Source organism: Strigops habroptila, chromosome Z (genome assembly GCF_004027225.2).
Source record: "Strigops habroptila isolate Jane chromosome Z, bStrHab1.2.pri, whole genome shotgun sequence".
NCBI lineage: Eukaryota > Metazoa > Chordata > Aves > Psittaciformes > Psittacidae > Strigops > Strigops habroptila.
The window spans coordinates 3174119-3200859 of NC_044302.2; the positions used below are offsets into that span (position 1 = coordinate 3174119).

The 26741-nt window shown below is 37.0% G+C and overlaps 1 protein-coding gene and 1 long non-coding RNA gene across 3 annotated transcripts in view; both read right to left on the minus strand.

Moving 5' to 3' along the window:
- Positions 1 to 26741, minus strand: part of BANP (BTG3 associated nuclear protein) — a 153906-nt gene that overhangs the window by 8563 nt on the left and 118602 nt on the right. The gene's annotated exons all lie outside the window — the stretch shown is intronic.
- Positions 10379 to 17914, minus strand: LOC115601001. The gene is made up of 3 exons (XR_003989207.1): positions 17904 to 17914; positions 15286 to 15295; positions 10379 to 10558 (listed from the first exon to the last, which is right to left on the minus strand). It is a non-coding gene; the product is annotated as an uncharacterized LOC115601001 (long non-coding RNA).

Sequence of the window (26741 nt, forward strand, 5' to 3'; positions counted from 1 at the left end):
TTGCTATAAAAAGCCCCAAAATAAGACACATTGGGATTTTGGTGTCTTTTTTCCACAATTTCTTCCCATTTCTACTGCAGGAATGCAATAAAAGATGATGTTTCTTTTAAAAAATGAGGTTTTGAGTCACTGAAAAAGTGGTTGTTTATAGAAGGTTCACATCTGAAAATCCTGTAACACTTAAGAGCCAGAAACTAACCATTTCAACAAATGTGGCACAGAAGAAATTAGTTGTGCATAGGAAAAAAGAAAGATCTTGGTGAAATGTTCTAGCTAAAACACTGGTTAAAAGGACAGTTTGAACCCCGAAGTGTAAGGATGGTTATGGGGTTACAGGATTCCTAGAAAACAAAAACTTAATACCTGCCGATTATCCTCCTACACTGCCATTCATCACTGATGGCAAAACTACAAGAATATATTCAAATAGAAGACACCAATACATTCAAATAAAGACATGAATACATTCAAATAGAAGACACAGCTCCTTAAACTGACAGGAAGCTCTGCTGATAAAAATGTTCACTTAAAAAAAAAAGATCACTTCGTCTAACTTTTCAGTCTTCAAGTTTGTTTCATGCAGCCTGAAGATTAAAAATATCCACTGTATTTCATGCCAACTAAGCATTTATTTAGTGGATTTACAGGCTTATAGATGGCTTCATCTCGCTAGTAAGCAGACTCTATATTAAGGTCCAGAACCCAAAACTTTTTAATATCAAAAACTAATGAGTTCCTTGAAAACATCAGTCTTAGACTCACCAAGGCCTCCATCACCTTGGCATTTACTAAGGAATCTCGAACAGGCAAGCAGAATGCCGAAAGAATGGAGCTGTATGGAAAAAGAAAACAAAACAAACCAGTATTTTCTTCCATAAGATTGCCTTTTGTAGCTCTTAATTTCCCTTGATGAAAAAGAGCAAGACCAAATAGTATGAAATGAGTCCAGTATGGAGGATACTGAAGTACAGAGGAAAGTCTGTAACATGATCTATTTTACACTCCTTCGTCTTTAAGCCATTGGTTCAATTTAACCCTGGTCAACTGCATTGACAAGCTCCTATCTAATGGTGGCCGATACAAAGTTATTCTGCTGATCTTACAGTCCAGTTCCAATAAAATTGAAGTGTTAATGTCACAAAAAGGAGCAGCAGCAAAGGACGGAGTGACCTCGCTGTTCTCAAAGAAGCAGCCGTCTTCACACTAAGATCAAACAGTATTCATTGAAAATCACAGTAACCCTTACATGGTATTTATCTATCCCATATGTATATAAAGTCAGAATGCATACAGCCTGATGATGTGTTATCTTTCCGGAGAAATGAATTCCCATTTAACCTGCAATTCTTCAGAACAAATACACAGCAGACAGTACGGACCAAGGATCACCACATACCTCTGCATACTTCCTAGGCTCTATTTAAAACAAAGCAGTAAGTATTTTAATGGAATTACAAGACAGTTTTAAGGCCTAAGTTTTATTTTCCAAACTTTTCAAAATATTAACAGCAATAAAAGACTGGGAGTTCCTCTTCCAAAAAGATAAGGAAGACAGATGGCTCACAGTGTTGCAGAGATCATCTGCAGCTTTCCCCTCTCAGTACCTAGCGATAAGAAGCATACAGAGGTCCGAGTAAGCACATGGAAAATGTAACCCATCCTTTAGCTCATTTATTGGCAACCTTTTCTTAAGCAGAAGCCTCCAAAATATAAGGTCTCTCTTCCTTTAAGGTGCATTTTTATGGCTGCTCTATGTCTGACTTCAAACTACTGAGATCATTAAAGTGAAGCAAAAAGCCAAAAGATATAGCACTCACATTTTTCTGAAATAATTACATACAATAATTTCTTATTTTTCAAGTCGAACTTGTTCTGATCATTTCATCAATACCAGCATCACCACAAGAGAAAGAAAACCCACTAGGCCATAATGTGTACTCCAATAATGTTTCATATCCAGCCACCACAGAGTTTCCTGAAATTCACAGGTTTTTCTATTTTACTGTTACAAAGGGCTGATCATTGTCTAGTTTGTCTTACACAGCACAAATTAAAGACTCTCACACAAAGCGATTTCCATGAAAGCCACAGCTACTTTTTGAAGTACAACATCTCCTTTAGAGGCCATCCCATCTTTATGGTAAATACTTCAGTTGATGGAATAACATGGAGCATCTAACATACTGCTCCATCTTCCAAGTCCTCTCATTATCCCTGCAGGAAAAGGTTTGGGAGGTGAAAGAGTATATTTTGTCCTATCAAACAGACCACCAAACCTTCACCAGTATAATAAAATAATTCTGGAATAATTGCTCTTTGAAAAATACATTACTTTGCATCTAGCTTTATTAAAAGGCAAGTTGAGTCAATCATATCTAGCAATCTAGGTCAGAGTGTAAAAATGACCTGTTACTTTCATTACTTTAATTATACTGCCATTTATGTATCAGTAATTATTAATTTTCTTTCATATCTTTGATTAAAATACTGAATAGCATTAGGCAAAGATATTTGTGGGAAAACACTACAAAATACTAATTGGAAGGCTAAAATTACTTTTTGCAATATACCAACTAAATACTTTTGAATAAATGTTAACACTGGCTTCAATCATTTGCTACAGGGACACAATTCCAAGTTATCAGAATAGCATGTTGAAAATACAAAGCAAATAAGTATACTGTCAATCAAGCTCACTAAAACAAGCCTGTTTTTAATAAATTAATGCTGATTTACATTAAGTATGCTAACATGCTTTAATTAATTTCTAATTACCTTCTAAACACTTCCTCTAAACTGGGCATATTTATTGAATTAAAAAACAGACTCTTTGTAATGTCTGTGCCCAGAAAGACCATATTAAAACATAAAAGGAACTGATGCCAAAGGAAAGATTGAGCTATTAAGTCTCCTTTCCACTTGAGCAAGACACCAGATACGGACTGCATTATGCAGAAGAGAAAAGAGAAAAAATAAGGGTGCTGAGAGACCCAGTGGTAATGAAGCAGCTACCAAAGTTGGAATATACAGAATCATGTGTTCTGCTGGCAGTTTCCATCACCCAAAATCAAACTGATTCACTTACTTGTCCTCAAATACTGAAGTGTTGTATGACAAGGGTTTTGCAGAAAACTACACAGCAAGCGTTAAGGTAACATATTCCCATTAACGTCACAACACATTTCTCTTAAAATAGAAGTACGTTTGATCTAACAATATAAAACAATATAAAAAGGATCCACTGCTCTTAAAGATTAGGGTATCCTTCTAAAGTTAATGATCTAGTTCGTAAAGCTTTACTTCGAGTCCTTTCCTTATTCCAACAACAACTTGTACCTAAATTGGCTATTTATTTCTTACATAAAATGTGCCAATACAAAAATAAATTCAGCATATATAGAAGTCTAATATATAGCAGTTCACAGAGAGAGGAACTCTCCCTGCTGTGTATTTCTAAGTGTGCTGAATTGAACCGTGCAAAATGTGACCTTAAATCTGTCAAAACTTCATTAACTAACACCCCTACAGAGTCATATAACTGAGAGCACCTCCTTTAAATTCCCCAAACTAAAAGGCATGAAAAGTGAAACTCATTTCAGCTGTGCCGAGGGTGGAAAAATGAAAAGGATAATTCCAGAGTACATTTTTATCAGTGGCATTATTTCCTTGCATAACAAACAATAAACCATCTCATCTGCTTCTACTTTCAGCATATAGCACAACACAGCTCTACTCCATAATGTCTACTCTGAGATTCCCTTAACACGCCTGTACAAAACCTGGAGAACAGAGTGAACACAAACTGCAGCTATTGTGGTTACTTAAACAAACTTCACAAAAAAGTCCATCTTTCTGGTGGCTGCAGTTGGATTGAGCTAGATGAGTGATGGCAAATCGTGGCTTCATGTATTTAAACCATCTGCATCTTTAAAAGCCCTTTCACGACACACCACCTTGCTTCCCAAAACCTCTGTTGCACTGGTCCCCAAGAAGCAAACCCCTGCCTCTGAAGACCAACTATTCAGTAAAGCCATCAATACTTTACAGCACTATGGCTTTATAGAGAATAGCAGCCACCAGTGAAATGCTGTAATAGGCCCTGAGGAAAGAAAAATATTAATAATAATTTAAAAATTTACAAATAAATATTCTGCAATATTTCTAAATTGTTCACATCTATTTGGTAAATAAATTGCAGAAACATAAGGAGCAGAAAAAGACCAAATTAATACAGTTCATGTTGACTTTTGTTAAAAAAGTACCTGCTCTCACCATCACTGTCTCTCACCCTTTCCTAAGCATATCCAACATACATTTTTCCACATACACATAATGTATGAAAAACCCATGAGGCTCCTGATCTCTCTCCAAGTTAAATGCATCCTGCCTAAATTTAAGTGAACACCTAAGGGCAAAGGTGCAGTTGTTATAAGTATCTCACACTTTCACTGGGTCAACACACATGCCCTTACACGGAGAGCTGGGGGTCCCTCCGCAGCCTAACAGCTCCTTGGAGAAGTGGCTGGTACTGAAGACAAAAAGGTAATCAGTGTAATTAAAACTTTATCTGTGAAGTATTATGCTGGCTGAAAGGGATGCAAAGTTAATTACAAAGAAATAACTGCCCAAATCAAGCTTTGTATCACGTGATCTAAATATAATGAGATTATAGGAAATCCTTTATGTAAGTAGTCCACATCCACATAAGCAGGATTTTATTTTAACTCAGTATCACAGGTAGAGAGACAGTGATGTATCTGTTATCAACAGATAACACAGCAAAGAAAGAAGTATTGTCTCAAGATGCTTTGGGGTCACGTCCCATGTAAGCCAAGTGGGGGCCTTCCTTTTACTACAAGTAGAGATGGACTCAGGCCCTGTAAAATAATGTAAAATACACCAAAACAAGACACAGACTTCCACTTAAAACACACTTTAAACTAGCACATGTGCAAGACTTAATTATAATTAAATGGCAGTTCAACTGCAGATGTAATTTCAGTAAAAATTACTTGGTTACGGAAAGAAGAGTTACCTCATCTGAATTCACTGTATCAAATTAACGAGGCTCTTTGGAAGTATGAGGCTTGTAAGGAAATCTGTACAGTACATCTGACTCATCTTTTGTATGAAGATACTCTTAGTAAATCGCTCACCAAGGGAAACTTCTCAAAACAACTTTGTGGTCAACTGATGGCTCTTCTCAGATGTTGCACTTCCCAAACCATAACCTACCGTGTCATTGGAGCTGTTCCACAAAAGCTAGTTTGATGTACCTGCACCTCATTTATTGTTCCCTAAATCGGGTACGTTGGGGATTTCATGCCCACCTTCTCTGAAGGCAAACCTCTGGTTAATATCTCTTTTCTGTATCTTTTTTCTGGTGAACCAATGTTTTACATTATACAATCTACACGCGCACATGTGGACATGTGGCTGCCAGGCATTCAACCCACCAGAAATTATTTCCTATGCCTCAATAACCTTTTGGCAAGAAAGAAAAAAAGCATTTCAGCTCAGCCTTCGACATTCTGTTACAGCTTGCAAAATCTTTTGCGTTAATTCACTCTAAGAACAGCAAATATTACTCAAATCTATGCAATTGCAACATTTTGTGATGAAATGGCTTCCTGTTAGCACTAAGTATGGTAAAATTGATGGAACCACTTCCAAAGAGGAAGATTTTTCAAGAGTGGACAATTAGATCTCTCTACGATAATTCACTATTTTTTTTTCCCAACAGAATGTTATTTTTGGGCTTTTTTCAACATAGAGCTAAGTGCTATTAAGAAATGGCTCGATAGTTCAGAGAAAAATACTACAGTGTCAAAGAAATCTTACTAAACTGTAGCTGCCGAATGCAAAAAGAAAAAGTCAGACAGGAGTGACCCCGACCCCCTCTAACTGACCAGCACTGATAAAGGTTATCCCAGTGAATAATAAATAGTGACTCACACAGCATCTGGCTGGTGGGAAATTTTTTGGTGTGACATAACCTTGCCAAGAGGGAGAGGATAACTCAGTCCTAAAGGACTGTCTGCCTTTACATTTTTATGTGGCAAGTCCCTGCATGTAAACGTAAACATGGCTTTAAATGTCACCCTGCTGGTCCCATCCTCCAGTCTCCAATTCCTGATGGGATGAATTATACTTAAAACAACAGGTCAAGATAAATGCTGAAGCACTTTCAGCATTTACTATGCAATTCTGCTAAAGTCTTCAGGCAATTTCAGCAGAAAGAGCATTCAATCCTTTCATAAATAACTTAAAACTAGAATTTGGACTCTTAGTGCTGATGAGAGGGTGCATCCTCTCCAATGAGGCTAGTAGTAAATATGCCACTTAAAAATAGTAAGACCAGATTACCGAGGATCTACCAGAACCACACACATCTGTTATTTTGCTTCTAAACCAATTTCTCAGTTTCCCCTCGGAACAGTGATTTTACTTTCATTCCAAGAAGAAAAAGACATTTGGGGGGAACTGCAAATGTTTACATCATAACTGGCAGTGATTTTTTTTTTTTTTTAAATACTAGAAAAATAACATCTGAAAGTTTGGCTTTTGTTGCCAGAGCAACAAAACACTGCTCCTACCATACACTGCAGGATGCTATTAAGTAAGAGAAATATGGATGGGGAAAAAAAAAGCACATGCGACGATGGCATGAGCCTTTTATACACAGAGGAGCAGAAAAGTTCTAGTATTGCAATGTTCAGGAAAAGTCCTAGGGAAAAGAAAATTAATACAGTGCCTCCTGCATTTTAATTATGAAATGATGTAATCAGCTCAATTTATATCAATCAGCTTCAGAAATACATAATGGCTTCAAAAGCAAAGCAGAAGAATGGTAGGAACAACCGCAGTGAGGAGTTAACTGTAAGTGCGCTTGAGCTATAAATCAGAAGTTGGAGAAAGTTTTACACCAGTGCTTGTCAATTAAAGAATACTTAAATAAAAAAAAAAAACCCAGTACTTCTGAGAATTACCTGAGTTACATTAATAAGTTTCTTAGAGAAACTTGCACAAAAAAGAACACTGTAGACATAATTCATGAAAAAATCACAGGAAGGACAAGAAAAAGCGTAAACTGGACAGAACTTAAAGAGCAGGTTCAAACACTCAGGGTTTTTTCCCTTGAATGGGTTTTTTCCCCATGACCTAGAGGAAGATGCCTTCAGGAAAGGAACCCAGAACTTCAAGGTGTCTGTCTTCTGGAGTTTTGCATTTCCACCCAAATCTCAAGATCAACATGAATGACAGAGCGCTGCAAGACATACACACAAGGAGTCGTAGTCATATTATAGTACGGTATACACATTTGTAAACAGAATATGTACTCCAGAACTTAAGCTAGAATTAAACATAGGAATATGGCTGAGTTTTAGAATGACACACGTGACAAAAACACCTGGACTTCTCTAGATATCAGTACAAAAGACTACAGGATATCAGCAGGAAGAGAATTACAATACCCAACTGTATCTCTAATCTTGGCTTTTATCTACTAGCTAAGTTCATGTAAAAAGAATTCAAAATAATAGAGGCTTTACCTGCTCCATTTACATTATTCACACTAAAAAAGACAGTGCTGCTATAAACTGCTAAGTGTATTCCAACAATCACCAAAACTAAAAGCAGATGTAATGCATAAGCTATATATCATGTTCCACCTCAGAAAACCTTATGTTTCATGTCAAAAGCATTTGCAGACAATAGTTCTCAAACAAAAGCAATTAGGAGAAATGATTAAGTTCTTTCATTGAAGTGGATGTTGTTACATATATCCACTCATTTTTGAAACTATCATCTTTTTGACAGATTTACTAACATTAGACTAACACCAATCACTACCCTCTGATTTCCACTGAGTGCACAGATAAGACAGTAATTGTACATCCTTCTCTCCACATGAAACTGGATTGTTTCTACTTCGCTTCTCCCCCAGAAGCCTGCGCAGTGAAGGAACAGCACATGTGCTTCCCTTTTCTTCAATGCACTAAGGGGACAAATGTTTCTAATATCCCAGAGAAGAATTTGGTCCTTCTTTGACACCAGCCCATACAATGATGTAAACAGGCCCTTTCTAATTTAAAGTCATAAAATGAAAATGAGTGTCAGTTTGCTTGACTGAGTCATGTACTACATGTTACAGTGCTGAAGATGATATTTTCCCAATTTTGCTAATGAATTCCTAGTTACTGAATTAATTTCCTCCTTTATTTATTTTTCTCAAGTTGGAGCCAGTAACCTGATATTTAACAATTACATAAATTCTTAAAAATGTGAATTGCCAGGTACATTCCATGTTGAGAATACAAGATAATTTTTCTGGTAGTGATTTTCAAAATTTGCTTTTTGCTTCCATGTCTTAGCCTATGGTATGAAGTGGGAAAGCACAGGAAAGCATTTTCAGCAAAACTAGTATTACAGAAGATAGCAAAACCTCTGCTGTTTAAATTCTGAATCAAGACAACTAAGCAGTGATTGTTTATCCACTTTACTTCCTGCATTGCTTAGAAAACGGTACCGAGTCATTCTGAACACATTAGGTAACACATACACCCTGTTCTCCTATAAATTATTGAAATCTCTTTGCTTAGGGGGTGGGAAATAATTGGCACAGTAGTTGAGAGTCTGTTGCCCCCCGTAAATTAAACTCCAACCATATGTCTATTGTCAGGGCAACTTTACCCATCCAGAGCAGCAATCTCCGTGGTTCTCCAAGGTTTTGCGCACTTCCTTGTATTCATTTTCCACTTCAGTGAAAACGAGGGCAGACAATGACTTTGGGATGTAATTACAGGAACAATCTATCAGTAACACAGTCTCCGAATCCTTTACTACTCTGCTGTAGAGCTGAAAGTTTCACCTATGTGGAGCTTCCACATATTAATGGCCTGTGGTTGAACTTAAATCAGGGTCTCTCATACAGCAATGTGTTTTGCTACCAGCTGAGCCTCCAGGCCAGCCAAAGGTCTTTACTTTCTGAAGCCATATCCAGATAGCATTTGCATACATGTTAAACTTTCCGATCATCATTTGGACGTTTTAAAATGCGTTTTTGAACAACTCTCAATTTTATAATTTTGTTTGGTTTTGTTTTGTTTTGTTTTTTGTGAGAGAAAAGGGAGAGGAATACCTAGTGTGAATTTGAAGCAGACTTCAATGAAAGCTCTGGACCCAAAACTATTGTTTTCTTAGAGTACACATCTGGTTTTCCCCAACATACTGCCAGTTCTGTAACTCAGTTTAATACCCAGCTGGGATAATGTAAAACTAGCATATAACCTAAAATAAATGCTAGAAGCACATATTTTTGTTCGGTAATACTTGTACGCATTAAGTTCTACTTGACTAATGTTCTACCCACATACCAAAAAGTTTGCATCAACAAAGGAGGAAGGGGGGGGGAATCACACCCCAAACCAGGCACCCTGCATGTGTGTGGCCACACAATTGGATACCAGAACTAAAGCTCATCAGAGTGGCATAAAATCTTCCTTTTAGAAGGTTAAAATTACTTATTTTTACAATCAAAGCAGAAGTTTTCAAAGGAAAGACATGTAAAATGTGGGTTTCTCACAACATCAGAAAGGAATTATCAAAGCCTCTAACACTAGCGTGTCACAGGAATGTTCCCCGGGCTGCTGACAACTTTCTCCCTGACCAACTCGAAACTTTCTTCTTTCTAGTCCATGGGAAGTACAAATGTCTGGTAATAAAATTTTTAATTCTTAGGAAACTAAGGCTATTGGAGTGCACAGAGGAAACTGCTGAACTAAACAAGCTGAAGCTACAGAATGCTGTATCAAATCATCATATTTTGGCAACTTTGATGGCCAAAACATAAATCAAAAGTCATGCAACAGTAAAAATGACAACCTGATAATGTTATGCTGAAGGCTGCTAAGAGGTAAGCATGCAGCAAGCACCACAGTGAGCTCAGTTTGAAACGTTACTAAAAGAGTTTAAAGAAGTGTCAGGTAAAGTTATTCCCTCTTCCAGCCTATTAATGCACGAATTATTTTGATTTAGATTACCAGATTTTTATTCACACAGTAACTTTATATCCTATAGTCTGAGCCCAACTCTATATGGCTGGCTGTTCTTACAAAGGTGAATAAAAGCTTAAAATGGATCCAGCATTTTAGGAATAAGCCCCCCCCACATTTGGACTTGATCAGATCTGGTCCTGATACAAATTACAGCACTTACAAACCAGACTTTCATACCTCGCATGGTTTCTGAGACTGCCTTGGGAGTGTAAAATGCCAAGATGCTATTAATATAAAGATTCCATAGAGCATGTGCTCATAAAAAGCATTTTTTTCATATCTAATAGAGAACATGCTGCTTTTTTTTTTTTTTGCTTAAAAATTCAACATATTACAACTGCAGCAAAACAAGATTATTAAGACAGGCACCCTGCATGACCCTGCTGCCGTGTACCAACCAGTGAGACTATTTACACTTACTAAATTACTCCAACTGAGGAACTCAAGCAGACTTGGGCCCTGAATTTACAGTTCATAAGGGTATTCTGGAAATATTTCCTCTTACATTTATAATTTCTTTCTGAATACTAAGATCTTACAAACCTATTCTCCTCCTGGTGCCAACATTTTCCTCTAGAAAAACCTTTGGTTGTATCTTGCTGTAATCTTTAGAGTCAAATCGCAAGGACTCCAAACTGCACATTACAGAAGTTATTTCACTGCCTCCATGAAATCGAAGTTTCACACTTGTGGGTGTTTTTTTAGGAGAAGAGGGAGGAAAATGGTATTTAAGGGGAAGGAGGTAATAGGTGGTACATAAGCATTTGTCATAGCAAGAAGATAAAAGCACAGGAAAGAAGAAAGGGGTAAAACAGTGCAGGAGATGTACTGCTTACCAAGTATTCCCTCTGCTTACCAAATATTCTGTCTGCTTTTATTTACCTACTGATGTGCATACTGCTTTTTCCCACATATATGACTTAGAAATTAAATCACACAAAGCACAAAGAAAACCACTGTATAGCAAATAAGCCATGGAGGAGTAATAAAATCGCACTGGAAAATATAAATTCAAAATTTCTTTCATTTTTAACAACAGTTAGATTAAAAAATCTTTAGTAATTATCCATTGTAGCATTTGAGATAAATAATAAACCACTGTATATGACAGAGTATGATTAGCCAGTGTTATAAAAAACCCGTATAATAGTTAATAATTAGGTTTTAAAATTTAAATTATGGCAGACAGAATCTAGGAGGCAAACAGTAAATAGGTAAACTTTTCTAATAGGTTTGAGAGTCCACACTTTGTGAAAAATTTAATCTTAAAAATACACAGAAATGAAATTTTCTAGCCATTTTCATAACAAAATCCAGTGACTGATCAGGGGTTAATTTGATTGCCTGACTGTCCAGATAGACAGATGGAAATAATGAGATGGAGACAACTGTGAAATCTTGTTCCACCCTCGAGTACGAGCTACGCATGGTGAACGCGCAGCAGCTCGTGCCTGCACGTTTGCTGTGTGCAGACCATCCTCAAGTCCACCCTGACAGTAGTTTTAGAGAAGGAAAATTCTGCATTCCCCAAGGACGATCCTCCTCTGCATACAATCCCCAAATGTACACGATTAGGGCTCCGTGGCCCCAAGCTTTGCCTCTCTATACCACTGGGGGGCAGGCCTACAAGAAACCTGGAGAGGGGCTTTTGACAAGGGTCTCCAGGGACAGGACAAGGGGGAATGGCTTTAACCTGACAGAGGGGAGATGAGTAGCAATTACCAGCATTGTCCTGGCTAATGACCTCCCAGATCGTCGTGCTCAAACCCGATTTTTTGCTGAGGATTGTATTAACATGATTGAAAATGTCAAGAGCCAACTCAAGGGAAAATAAAATTTCTTTGATGAGATAAGGTTAGTCATAAGTAACATTTACAATTGAAATACTGTAATTTGAACCTTTGACAACCTTTGATATTTCTTCACTTGGTTCAAAATTTTTTACAGTGTTAATTTCTAGCACTGTAAAAATGTAATGTCATTTTGGGCCCAGCCACTGGTGACATTTACTGTGGTCTTTGCGACCCACACAGGCCAGTCCCAGACCTATTACAGCTCTATTTACAAAGGGCTCCTTTGAGAGTACGAGCCAGCACCATATAGACTGATGCATGTCTTTAAACCATTACAGATCTCATTCCATAAAACATAGCTGCAGTTGCTGACATTCATAAATGAATTTCTAATGCATTAGGGCACAGGGAAATGGTAACATTATACAATTCCCTTTGGACTTTTCAGAGTCTCTAACGAGCAGGAGGCCAGAACATAGTAGCTACCTACAGAAACAGAGCAGCACTGTCATGGTGCTTGCGCAGTGCACGATGCTGCACCCTTTTGTATTTTTCAATAATGAGCAAAACTATACATTAGAGACCTCATTAACATTACTACTGATAAACATTACTGCTTCAGACAAGTAACAAGTGCTGAACTTCGCAAAGGCAAAGATTAAGTTAAAAAAGATCAGTTTACACTGGGAAAAACTGTTTGGAATTTCTTAATGTGTTCCTAACACAGAAAGTTTCTAAGTACTTGGACACCTCAACAGAATGTCTCTGTACCCAAGGGGATAAATGTGCATGTGAAAATACTCCATGTGGACAAAACTATAATGACAACAAAAGAATGAATCTGAAAACATTTACACACATCATGCAGGAAAAGTGTATTGCAGTTCTCATACACATTTTAAATATCCTTCTAAAGAACCCAAGAGAAAAAGGATGAAAGGAGAAATAGAAAGTCCACAAAGAGCAACTACCCCGCTGCCCAGCACTGCTGTTAATGTAGTTACACAAAACACAAGGTAAAAATGTATTACCATAGGTTAAAATAAACATAGGGCACAGGGGATAGGATTTATATCTTGATAAACAGCTGAAAAAACATGTAGATGTTATGTTGATGAAATATTAGATTCTAAGATAATTTAGTAAAAGGTAGAACTGCAATGATGTTTTGTTGTGCCAAAGTGATAAAAAACTTAGAAGAGGGAAAGTTCTGTACTGAGAAATTTTGAAATAGTTAAAATCTGAGAAATTACGTTGAGTTCTAAACATAAGTTACAAAGTACCTCGGCAACGATGTACTTACTATAAACACCAAAATTTCTATTCATGCATACAGCTTAAACCACTTTTTAAGGAATACACACATCATCCACAGTGGTGCAGTAAAAGCAATACTATTTTCAATAGCTTCCAATGGAGTATTTTAGATATATAGATAAAATTTAAACCACATCATATTTATCACTGGAGTTCAAAAAAAGGGAGGGAGGAAGAAAGCAAACATTGGTTTTGTTGTTTTTACTGTGGCTGTAAATTCGATTTCTGATTGAAAGGAGATGACAAGCAATACTTGGTCTTATGTCTAAATATGTTTGTTCACTGGTTGGTAACTAGGGAAGGTTTCCATCCAAGGAAAACAAAAGTCGAGAACCTGGCCTAAGAAACCAAACGGTGAGAGAGGATTTGGTCTGTGTGATATTAAACCATGTTAAATTACGTGCTAATAAAGAGACAACTCTGAGCTCTACAGATCAAAGATTTCTCACGCTTATCCAATATTGTATATGTTTCTGGCGTTGATCTTTCTCTGGGCGCAGCTGCTTCTTACTGAAGTACGAGCAGATTTTGGCCATTGAGCCAATATAGCCAGGACCAGAAATGTAGCGAGGACGTAGGGCTCCAGGTCCTCCAGCATCCCCCTTCAACACATGACACACACACACCTCATCCCTCTCAGCAGTTGACTTTTAGACACGCTTCGAATGTTATTATACCATCATAATTCCTGGGATAATGCTAAAATTGTTCACGCATCTCCCACAGAGACTAGGACAGAGAAGACCAAGAAAAAGAACAAGTATGCACTGTTTTTACAAAAAAAGTGTGAGAAAACCTTCATAAAGCTGATGTACTAAATATGTCAGGCAACTTGGAGAGTTTAACTAGTTTTAATATCATCATGATTAAGTATATTAAAAAAAAAAAAGGTGATGAAAGGGAAGATGATTTTGGTTCAAAATTTTATTAGATAAAAACCTACTGTAGACCTCAAAAGCACAAACAAGAAAGAGTAATAAGCTCCTAACCTCCTGCATATTTCCAAGTTTTTACTCACTCAATGGTAAGAAAAGTAAACGGTCCCAAAATTTCTTAAATAGGACATAGTTTCTACTGGTCACCTATGACTAACACTGCTGAAAGCATCAGATTAACAGTTTCAGGGAGATTTGACACATTTTCCTGACTTTGAAAGTTCTGGTTTCAATTTCTTTAACAGCATTATAATCTATTTTTATAAAAAGCCAAGAATTTCAAATGAAGAATATTTATGGGGGTTTATTTAACATCTCTGCTGTTACTTTTTCAGTTTATGGGCAGCACTATGACCAAAAATTTCTTTGAAAAACTTAAGGATTTTCAAATATCTGGCTAATAAGTGAATAATTGTCGAGTAATTCAATGACTTCAGTCACTGGTGTCCCAGGTAAATAGGAACTGCCCAGATACAGAATGTTCTCAGCAAAGTGTCCAAGATTGTGGAAACTGGCTCAAGAAGAGCCGCGTGTTTTTGGAAACACGACGCAGAGGAAGGACTTGTGGAAGGACTCCTATGGGACAGGCTGAACTGCAGGAATGCTCAAAGGCTATGAAAGATTTATTATATAATGAAACCACCTGAATTTTTGTATGTAAAACACATCACATTTTAAATTTAAAGAAATACCTAAACAGTGGTGTTATCTTTTCTTCTGCAGAGCGTTTCTGCTAAAGAAAAGACTTTTGTGGTGACCTGGGAAAGCATTACAGCCACAATAATAATGAAAAATGCAAAGCAAATAAAATGAAAAGCCAGTATAAAGTCTTGACCAGATATTCTGAAGGAGAGACCACTGAACCCCATTCCCAATATTGGTTAAAGGCCCAAGGGAAGAGAGAACAAGTCAGTTTTGCCTCTATAAATATGGAAAAATCTTCAAAATTAAAATTATGTGTTAAGCACTTGTGTTTTACACGACAACCCCAGCTGCAGTAACAGGTTTTGCCAATATTTATCTTTACAACCAAATCAAAAAAATATAATTCCCTGCATTAGCAGGAAACTTAACACGTCCCTAAGTGCATCTTGCACTTCGAAAAGCAACAAGCTCTGTTCCACCCTGGTCTAGCAATCGGAGTTTACTTAATCTGGGCACAGAGATCAGTTTAAGACAGACCTTTGGGGACCTGAAGCTTAAACTCCAGGTGGGTCCCCTGTTCTTACATCCTTTTTCAGAACAGAATACAATGTTATCTAACCAAAGATCTAAATACTGCCACGTATTTTTACAGACTTAGTAATTTATTGCTCTGTGTTGTTTTATTGTGATCATAACCTTTTCATTAGCTTGTAAATCAATGATGTGAAAGAGTGAATATAATACAGGGATGAAGAGATTCCAAAGCTGTCACTCGTATTTTTAAATAACATTTTGAAAGCAAGTATTTATTTTAGCTGAAAACAAATGCCTCTAAGTTCTGTTTCTTCGTTTATATACAGCTGTGGGTAACTGCTGGATGAACGAAACATTCTGCAGCTATCTAACAACAAATAAATGTTTCTAGTTCAGCTATTAAGATGAAAAACTCATTAGAAGACACTAACAGCTGACACTCAGGCTATTTCTGCTAACACTTAGTTAACACTTCAGAAGGGATGCAAAGAATTTGTGAAGTATTTCTTACATCTTTGGACTTTAGTTGATAACGAACAAGGCTCAAATTCGCTGTATGAACCTTACCCAGAGTTGGTTGTTTTTTGGTTTGTTTTTTTTTTTTTTTAAGGAATATTCACAAAGACCAATATTGGAAAACCCACATAATAAACAGCACACAATGACAAAGACAGCAGATTATCTGGATCCTAAAACAAACACACCAAAGTTGTAGAGTGACTAAGCTACCATCAGTAGTGCAAATTTAAAACCTGCCCTCATGGATGGTCATTGTATTAAACACATGGCCTGCGACCAGGGTCCTCAGCCACACTGACCTAGTTTTGTATTAACAGAGAAAAGTACAAAATTGGCACTTCCTAACTTTGCAATCCTTGTTTCTTATTTTTGTTTCTTAGATATGTGTGTGTGTATAACTTACGGTAAACAAGTCACTTTGTCAACTAAATTAAAAGTTTCCTGAAACAACTGCATTTGCAACTTGACAAAGGAGAACTCATTTATCAGAAACGTAACACGTAAATCAATTCCAGCCCGAAGACTTTTGGGGAAAAACCTTTCACAAGAATGTCACAGCTAAGAATCTCTCTGCTAAAATTACAACGCATTTGACACAGTTGTTAACAGAAGAGCTGCACTGCAACCTGCCCCACATACCAGAGAGCTCTGACAACAGGGCTAAATGTGAAAATCCAATGTTTTTTATATAATTGGTTCAAACCTGATTGGTTCAAATCAAGGGACTGTGGACTTTTCTAGAAGTAGGAGTTTTCCTACATAATTCTGTGTATAGCAAAACAGAATTCTGCTAAATCAAAGAAGAAGAAAAATTAGAATAGTTTTCTGTTATTCATCGTAAGCTCTTAAGCAAGGAAGAAGGGCTAAGATGGAATCTCCACACAGAAAGGACTCCAGCCATTTTCCTCCAAAAGTGAAAAAGCTTCTTAGGCTTCTTGCTTGGTAAAAGCAGGAATCTCTACTAGGAATCAGAGAAAACATTCCAAAGTGTACAGAAGTAATCCAGAATTCTTAATTTCTTATTTTAGTTCCCTATCAACTGAAGTGATCTGGGGCAAGTCACAGCTTCCACATCTTCCCTGTACAAGCAGGTTGATTCCACTTCCTTACAGAGACATTGGTAGAACTGACAGATATAAAGGCTTGAAAGATGAAAAACGGGTATGAGCTGCTTCTAGCAGCTAAAGATACCTGACAGCAACTCCACTGTCAGGGCTGCACTTAAAAACAGATTTAAAACAGGACATAAACCCCTATCCCCCTCTGCAAACAGGCAACCGATTAAAATATGAAATTTTGACGGCATGAGTTTTTACGTCCTGGAATTTCCTCCGCCCTTTGTTTGAATTGTAACAAAATCAGGATCTTGTAACAGCGCAAAATTATCTGTGATCAATCCCTTGAGATTCTTCCTGAGGTCAGTTAAAATGCAAAAGGTGGAGTAATAGAAAATATCATCAATGAGACACATTACAATTACTGTCTAATTGCAATGATGTGGATTTTAAGTCATGCATCATCAAGCAAAAATAGTTCTGCTTTAAAATTGGCAATATGATATTTCTTAAACTGTATCTCAAGCATTGTTTTTTATCCTGTTAAAGAACATTTTGAGAGTACCATAGAAAGTAAATTCGCTATTCAGCCGAAGGCAGGCAAATTCTAATGTGCTATAACTAATTGGCCAGCATTTCATTTGCACCTGTAATGGAAAAAAAAACCAAAACAACATAAAATCTGTGCAGGCTGAACCAAAGCAGCAGACACAAGTGCATACAGATACAAACCGGAAGTTTTTCTACTGTTTTAGATGCTCTTTCTTATATTCAATATATTTGTGGAATATTATGTGATGTATCAGAATACACACACAATGAGATTTTTGTAAGATTACTTCTACAAACTGTGTATAAAAGCACAGAACAAAAGCACAGAACTTTCACCTTAATGTAATTAAATCCACAGAAAAAAAATCTACGTTTTTAAAGCCAAAAGATCAGTTTTGTTTCTGGAATCTTTGCCTAATTTAGTATATCTTGTGGTCTAAAACTTCTTTTTTTTTTTATCATTATTGCTCTGCTCACAACACCTGATCTCTGTACAAATTCCTCTTCTCATAACCTTGGGGGTTTTTTTAACCTTTTCTATCACTTTCCCACAGTCATTATAATTTTCTTTTCCCCCCACAAAATCTCTCCGAGAGCAAATACACCAAGGTTTAGAAAGCATTTGTTCTAGCCAACAACCCGCGCGTTCTTGTGTGTTCTACACCATTACTCATAAAAAGAAAAAACACCCTTGTAGGAATAAAAGGGTTTTATCTTCTGCTTGATTTATCTCATGGATATTAGTTTCCTTTTCAGAGGTGACTTGCAAAACTAGCAAAGAGAAGGGCAAAACTCCAGTCGGAGATGATCTTTTCGTGACAAGAGCCCCCATTCCTCTCACCTCCCAGTCGGTGCTCCCAGCCTTGGGAGCACTGCTTAGCACAGCTCCAACCTATGAAAAATTAGTAACAAATGCTTACATTTGTCATGGATTGAAAATACTTCCAATAGTCAGGCTTTTTTATATGGCATATGTATTTACATGCAGATATACATATTTCACTAGCTTGGCTAATTAGGGAAAGTGGTTCAATATGCTCTAAATTTCTCCCTTTTTTTTTTTTAATCAATTTTTAAGTCCTCGTGTTGTCAGATGCGCACATTTTGCCAATTTGAACCAATTTCTACCTCCTCCCAAAACCCAGGGGGCACTTCACACATATTTCATTCTTGCAGGCTGAATCCTGAGAGGACATACAAGGGGACTATTAAAAGAGTTTTCACGGAATATTTGGGAATGCTTAAACTTTGAACTGATAAGGCAGCAAAAACACAGCCAGGAGCGTGACTGCAGGATTTTGTCAGCTGCAGAAGAAAACAGGAAAAGGTAATCCACATCTAATCCTATCTACATAAGATGTGTGTTGCTCCAAGTGCAATACATATCCTAGCGAAAAGCAACCCATAGCACACACCGACAAGCCGTAACCAAACGCTAGATTCAACTATTAACGACTCCTGAGTCTACAAAGTAGAAAATCCCAAACAACTAAAATAATAAGACTGGAGCTGGAGCTGAAAACTTCAAGGTCTGATCCAGGTCCTGTCAAACCCATGGCAAAATTCCCAATAGCTTGAAACAGAATAGCATGAAACAAAAGCACGGAGAATATAAATACCCGATATTCACTCAGAAAACACAGTTCAGCTGAGAATATGAGTAACAGACACATGAGCTGGGACACTTGAGATAAACTGGGGAAACCCAAGTTGCCTGCCCCAAAAGGTGTGGTAGCATGATGTAACCTCCAGAATTAAGGTAAACACAGAAAGCTGGATCCTGTCCAAAGCCAGAATAGCTTTTTCTGTAAGTAACTATGCGCTTCTCCTTCGATAACTCCACCCTGCCTCCTGATTCCCAGTCTTTAAATTAACACTATTAGGAAAGAGATAGCCACAGAGGAGTTAAATTACATATATATATATACACACACACACACACACATACATATATATACACACACACATATACACACACACACAAAATCTTAGCTTGCTCTTTCTTCAACTGCAGTGCGACACCTCCTGCAAATAGTGAGGATATATTGCATATTTTGTTGCTCGTACATTGACTAAGCAGACTAAGAAAACTGCATGGCACTTCTGAGCAGTTGGAATTACGCAGTCATGGCTCAAGAAAGCCTTTTTGTAACCCACAGAGTAGACTGTCCTGTTACATGTGAAAGTAAACAGTTCAGAGTGCCTATCGATAATAGGACAGAAAAAAACAAATTAAGTGGATAAGCTAAACTACATTAAATCATTTAGGAATCTCATTCATAATTCAAGAGACTTACATTAAATTCAATCTAATTAGACCCAAAAGTGAATTAAGATCTATGAATTAAATCCTTTTGAATTTTGTAAAATAGTGTCCACACAGGGGTTTATTATGGTTTGAAATAATCCACTAAATGTCTATCTTTGGTTAATTTAGATAAGCTTTTTGAAGTATTCTTGTTCAGAGAAGCCCAAAAGACAGGTTCTCTCTAAAGTATGAGTTCAGCAGAAGTATCAAAAGTATTCTCTTACACAAATCTACAATTTTTGGATTATGCTTTTAAAAAATAAAAATTAATAATTTTTATCACTAAATTATAATAAAATCATAATCCAATCACATTTTTAATGCAGCTTGGTGCACACAGCAATCACTCCTATACCTTTGCACTAACAGCTGCCAATGTTATTAGTTGCAGCTTTAAGGTCCCTTCCAACCCAAACCAGTCTGTGATTCTAATCAATGTCCACACCAGGTATTTTTCTCTCCAATGCAATTAATTTCCCTTTTTATTAGAAAGCTTTATTTACTATATCTAGTAACCCCATGTCCATTAATCCTTTTACTCCATCCCATTCTGAGAGTGCCATGGGGGGGAGGCTCCATCCTATCACCAGCCTATTGTAATAATGCCTGGGCCATGTTATACTTTGATATTTTGAAGGCTGGACTAACATTCAAATGATAACTTCCAATCCTGATGTTATCCTTTAATTATTGCAAGAGTTTAGCCATGTCCTGCATCTTTACTAAGACACAAATAAACAGCCCACTGCTCTATAAATCATCATACGACTGGAGTGCACAAATCCTTACTTGCATGACAATATACAGCAATACAATATTAGCACAAGGATCCCAAATCTACCATTTACTACCACAGTTGCAGCTTTTCATGTGTTAAAAGCCACGAAACTCAAAAGCACTCAGATCTCCTGTAGGAGAGTAACCTATAAGCACATTTTTTGGTAACTACTCACATTTTCCATTTATCTACTTATCTTTTGAAATGCTGCCAAAGCAAAATCCCAAAACCTCTCACTTACCTAGTAGCCTCCTGCAGTGAATATCCTAACATATCTGTCAAGCACATCTACGCATTTTCAGCTGTCTGAGAAATAACTGCAAATTTGAGTCATTAAATGTTTAAGGTTTCCCTTTCTCTGAGGAAGCTGATGCATGTCCCTGATGAAGAATTATTTTCTAAGAGATTCCTGGGCTCTGTTTCTAGTTTCAAATACTTGCAGCTAACAGCAGCAAGAACTAACTCCATGAAAAATCTTCACAAGAAAAGCTTCACTCAAACACATTACGGTTTCATTTCAATACACTCGATTACACAGAATCTGGAACAAAACCTGCTACAAGTTTAATGCATCGATCTACACAAATACACACCAATTAAAGTCACATGGGTTAAACAAACAGAAGCAAGTTATAGACTACTGATACCTGTGCTTGCTTTGATAGCTGTGACTGAGGGATTTTCATTAATTTTATTAAAAGGTAAAGCCCAGCCTCTCGAAGCACCAACCTACAAGCCAAGGCTCTCCTTTTTCTTTCTCCCTCGTGAGCACTTGCACTATAGCTGCGACAAGGTCTCTGCATGGAGAGGCAAATAGCTCAAAACTGGAGTTAACTGTCACCTTCTAACCAAAACTTTCAATGTAGTCACTAATAATTTTTATGGAAGCGACATTAACGTCACTTTAAACATTGAAGGATTATGAGTGTGAAAGCAATGAGAACAATTCCATGTCTGGCACTCAAAAAGCCAGCAACAGACAAAGCACAGCCGCCTGTGGAGATCATTCTGACAGAGGATATTTGTCCTGCCCTTGCTGTCCTGGGCCTCTTTTGGCCATGCTTCACCTTTGCCAGACTCACAATTGATGTACAGTTGTTTTTGAGACTTTATTAGAGTGTTTCTTGGAACTAGTAAACACCAAACCCATCTTCTTGACTCATTATGGCTTAAATTTTATTTTCCATTAATTCTGGTAGGGATGGGTTTCCCATAAGGGATTAATTCCCTGTGCTACCTTGGCTCTCCAAGATTTCTGTTTCTGTTTTAGCATGCAAGAGGAGAACATTTTTGCCTGAAAGGAACAGTCATTACAAAAAAAATAACAAATAACCCTGTAGATTAAGTTGGTATTTTTCTGCTTTCTTATGGCAAACTATTACTGATAGTCAAACACTTCTGGAAGCTGCTACACCAAATGTTTTTGATATAGGATTTTTTTTTAATGCACACAAAATAAAAAGTTATCTGAGTTCTCAAATGAATCACTTCATGGAAAAGATGGAAGTTCTTAGAATTTTCTTTTTTCTTTTTGTTTTTTTGTTAAACAAATTTTAAAGAACACAAGGTTAAAGTTGAGAGATGCCACTGCTATTGTTGGCTGGCTGCTTGTGAGCTGTCTGAAAATATATATGGAGAAGTCTCTGCAAAAATGGCCTTTCGTTTGGACAACTGTAATAAAGATTTGCTTGGCAAGTGTTTTCACAGGAAAAAACTTTACATATGTGATTTTTTTTCCCCATACAAAGACACAAACTGAAAACAGATAATGGTGCACAAGTCCATACATAGAAGAAAAAAAAACAAACCAACAAAAAAACCAAAAAACACCTTCAACAGTTCTGAAAACAAAAAACTAAAATAAATTCTTCCACAGATAAATTGAAGTCCCCTTAGCTCCTACGTAGCTCTTTTTAACAAGTACCTTTGAGGAGACACTTAGATTCAACGTCTGAACCCAGTGACTTTGGTGACTCTGGATACGGTCCAAAGATCATCTTTTCATTTAAAGCCAAGTTTTGATCCATCAATTCAGTAAAGCAGACACGCAATGCCAAAAAAATTCTCCAGCACTTCTTTAGCACCCTGCTACTGTTTTTTCGTCATTCTATATGCAGCTGCAACCAAGGAATCTTAAACCCCCTGCAGACATTAGTTAATTAGGCCTTAAAATTTGGACATGAAACCACTGCATTTTTGGATGAGTCTGCATTGCATTTCTGCAGTGACGTTTCAGGTCAACAGGAATTTAACTGGTAACTTCATTTGAGTGGAAATTGTCTTGTGCTGAAAATGTAAAATTTTAAATGAGAAGGACACACAGGATGCAGCTGCAGCCAAAGGCAACCTTTAACTCCCCACATCCTACCTTCTTGTCAGAGCTCAAGAACTATCGTGGGGTTCAGCAAGTAGGAATGACCTAAGAGTTGTTCTTAAGGAAACAAGGATGGGTTAAAGATCCTGACTAAACCTTCTTGGTATCTGCTGTCCAGATTCTTGTGTTAGAAAATATGAAGTCCCTACTAGCATTTGCAGTCCATACAGTGTCGGAGTGCAGAAGCAAGGGCTCATGGCGCAAAGGAAGGGAGAAGCAAGCAATGGCATGCCGGTGGTCTAAAGACTCACGCCCTGGGTGAAAAGAGTCCTGCACCCGAATGAATAGCTGGTGCAGAGGACAGATACAGATAAATAACTTTTTAGCAGGCTCATTATTTTGAACTAACAATACAAAGTATTTTGAAGGGATTTACTTCTGTATCAACAAACCCTCCAAGTTTGTTTCAACATTATATTTTATATAAACTGGATTAGGCAAATTGGTGTCTGTATTTTTTTATTCCTGCGTTAGTGGGCATAGGAATAATTACAGACGCAACCTTACTTTGCATTCTTTATCTTCAGTTGTTAACCTGTACATCATCTGTACATAGCTGCACCCACTACTATCCACACATAATTGAAAATGTGTTGATAACCTATTTCTAACTGCAGAGGTAAATGACACTTAGAAAAACAATTCTCTTCCTTCCTCCAAAACCTCACAGCCAGTGCTACAAAAATATCCAACAACAGGCAGAACAAGCATCTCCTCATTTCAAACAATGACTTCTTTTTCCTTTCTTGTGTATGTGAAGATAGAAGGAGGGAAGTTTACAGTCTGAGCTCTCTTTCGGTCAAAATCTACTCCCAGTTTGTAAGTGTGAGTTTGGCTACCCACAGGCTTGCTCACAAGCCTCTTATTGTCTGCCTGAGGTCCACAATAACACATTTAGAATAAAATGAAGATCCGAGCACAAAGCTGCTATGTGCTGCTGGTAAATTAAGCTGCGGCACAAAACATTACTACCCAAATCTACAGAGACTTTGAGTGTCTGCTTAAAACCACACAGCTTTACCTTCCACGTCCTGCCTGAAGCAGCTGGACGTTGAGTTTTTCTTGTTTAAGAGCATTTAACACAATTTGGAAAGACTTCACTATCTAAGCAGATGTACCTAATTCCCCTCAAGTGATTTTACAAAATTAATTTTTAATTCCTCGTGTTTTGAATGACTGCCCCCCCAAAAGGGAAATTCCAGAAATTTAGAACTTTCACACAACTTAGCAGCAACAGACTGTGTCCGTAAACAACTTAAAAGGGAAAGAGTCCCTGTTTCAGCTGTAGTCATATTTATTAGCGAAAACAAGAATATGTTCAAGTAGTTCACAATACTTTTACTCAAAATATACTGCTTACAGGATGCTTTTCTTTGCAAAAGTACCTTAATAAAGTATAAATACAGCTTCTGTTAAGAATGGTAGCTAATCAGCTTACCTGTGAAAGGGCAAATCTTTAGCCAAGAATTCTGTATCAATTTGTTTTTATTACGAGAAACACTACGGGATTTTTAAATTGTCAGGAATTATTTTTAACCTTAACATGCAGAAAAGTGGATGACAGTGAAGTGTGCACATCCTAGGATATAGCAAACCATTCTTATGACAGTAGAATAACATATAGCAGAAACTTCTGCAAGAGAATCCAGACCTACTCAGCAGCACATAAAAGCAGCATAACGGGAGATGAAATTTATCCCCACCAAGTACAAATCAATGCTGCACAGACTTACAAATTAACTATGTACATTCATAAAAAAGAAACGCAGTTCAACAGAGGCTGTACAAGCTAAACAGATGTGAAAGGCACGGGAAACAAGGAAATCGAAAATGTTATGTCACTTTGTAAAATAATATTTAGTGCTACGCCTTTAAGTATGCATTCAATTTAGCTTCTCAACGTTAGAAACAAACCAGGAAGAACATAGAGAAAGCAGCCCAGGGAAGTAGTAAAATATATCAGAGACCTAAAGGTTCTTTCATGTGGAAGAGAGGATAGAAAGTTTAAAGATTACCAAGACAAATAGGCACCAGAGGGCTGTATTTGCTGCCCTGCAGCACTGAATGAGAATCTCCTTACACTTTACTGATTTAGTTCAGCATCATGAGCCGCTCTTCAGCTTTGCTTTTTGCTGCATTTTAAGTAGCTTCCAAATGCAAATTGACAGTTATTTCAGCTCTTGCAGCACACACGTCTTATGTATCAAATAACACCAGTTCCAGTTATCAAAGATTAACTCTGACCGCACAGAGTCGCACAATGCACACTCAAGCACATCTCTTGCGCTCTTCAGCTCGTGCTGACATGCTCTTGAAGTCCTCTTGCTACACAAACAGCATTAGAAACCGCTGCTGTAGCACCTAAGCATGGCAGGGTGAGCTGAGGATAAAGAGGACAAGAGTGCTAAGGGGAAAAAAAGTTGTTTGGATAACAAGAGTGGAATATTCTTTAAACGAAGCCATACTTGAAAATAATAGAAAAGGCTTCCAAAACAGTCAACTGTTTTTTAATGCAGTTGCAAATAAAGAAAAATTCCAAACTAAATTTGAGCAGTAGGAAGATGGTTTTGGTTTGGGTTTTTTGTTGGGTTTTTTTTTTGTTTGTTTGTTTGTTTTGTTTGGGTTTTGTGGTGTTTTGTTGTTTTTCTTAAATGAAAGACTTAAATGAAGTTTGCAATTCTATGATTATGTGCTGTAACAGAAAGTTATATGTGACAAAGCTACTGAAATTGGTATTACAGAGCACCACATATCTTCAGCAAACAGACATGATGGCAGCTGAAGTGACTATCAACAGCATTTATTAATTTTGGTCAACACTGAAGCTTGATTCTAACCTGCTAACATAGATTTTACAGCCTGCCAGATGAATTTACTGCATCCTTAACAAAATACAATTGGGAAAAGCAAGAGACTAAAAGGCAATTATTAGATATTAGGAAAGGATGGAAGTTCTTACCAATTTCATGCTCTTCACTATCTCAAGGAGCGATGCAGAATCTAAACTAAGTGTTAGGATGAATTCCACACTCGCAAACGGCTCATCTTTAACATTCCTCCTGAAACGCGAGCACCCTCTTTATGGCAATTCACTATCTGCTAGCTAGAATTGTCGGGATGATCATTCCAAATACATATTTCTTACTACTTTGCTGAAAAGTTAAACATTGTCAACTGAAATAAAGCAGACACAGCTGGAAATGCAGCTCAGAGAAAACAAAAGCATTATACACTCAAACATTTAGCATTCAAAGTTTTCTATTAAGTTAATAGGGCTTTCTTTACCAAGCAGATATAGGAGAAAGTGTGATTTTCTAATCACTCTCTAAAGACAAAAAAGTTTAGAAAACTTTCATCTTGAAGTTTAATAAAAAAATACCCTTATCTCATTCTTCCTATAGATTATGAACTCTCACAAAAACGTGCATTAATACTTTTTCAAACCCCCATAACCTGCATCTTCTACGAACATCAATATCAGATAAAATCACCAAGGTCGTCAATGAAAGGAATTTTCCCCTTTATCTGTAAAATCTGCAGAAAATAATAAAAAGAAATATTTTTTTATACATATGTCTGACATCAAGAAAATGAGATTTTTTTTTAAATCCTTCAGCCTAGATGTAGCAGTAAAAACAATTGTAGTAAATTAAAGAGTATTTTTATGTAAGCCTATGTATTTTACCAATACAGTACAATCCTACCTCCACCCATATGGGTTTAAAAATGTTCATACAGGATATCAATAAATAGTAAAATACTGACAGAAAACATATATTCAGTAGGATATTTTTGCAATATTTCCTTTAATCCATTATCTTCTGGCCAGTTTTCGATCATTCTTCAAAATCAGAAATGCATGTTATGAATGAA